At 34.0% G+C, this 494-nt stretch overlaps 1 protein-coding gene across 1 annotated transcript in view; it reads left to right on the forward strand.

The window, feature by feature from the left end:
- LOC119586342 overlaps window positions 1-494 on the forward strand; it is a 4,456-nt gene that overhangs the window by 3,646 nt on the left and 316 nt on the right. The gene's annotated exons all lie outside the window — the stretch shown is intronic.

Raw genomic sequence — 494 nt, forward strand, 5'->3', positions numbered from 1 at the left:
CCCTCATATTTACTACATTATCACTTCACTCATTCTCAGTACTTGCATGCTCGTTTCACCGACTCTCACTACAACCGTTCATCTCATTTTGTTCATTCTCATGTCATCACTTCTCCCTTCGTCCACTCTTTCTACTACATTCTTGTTATTATTCCTTATTCTCGCTTCCCTCGTTCTCACAACATTTATTCGCATTTTGTTTATCCTAGTTCACTCACTCATTACCTCTATATTCATTGTCATTTCACTTATTCTTACTTCATTCACTCACTTTCACTACATTATTTTTCCTCGCAAATAGTAAATAAAGGAACACTGTAAAACTGAAACCCACAGGTAAATAATTAGAAGGCAAGAAGACCTATGAGTTGCATTCTCGTAAGAAAACGATCAATAAAAGATTCGTAACATCTCAAATCTAGCTTCAAATAAGAGAATAAGTTATAGAACACGAAAAAAAAAAATCAAGGAAATACAAGCTTATACTATTGGAT

The sequence above is a fragment of the Penaeus monodon genome, chromosome 21, assembly GCF_015228065.2.
Source record: "Penaeus monodon isolate SGIC_2016 chromosome 21, NSTDA_Pmon_1, whole genome shotgun sequence".
Classification (NCBI taxonomy): domain Eukaryota; kingdom Metazoa; phylum Arthropoda; class Malacostraca; order Decapoda; family Penaeidae; genus Penaeus; species Penaeus monodon.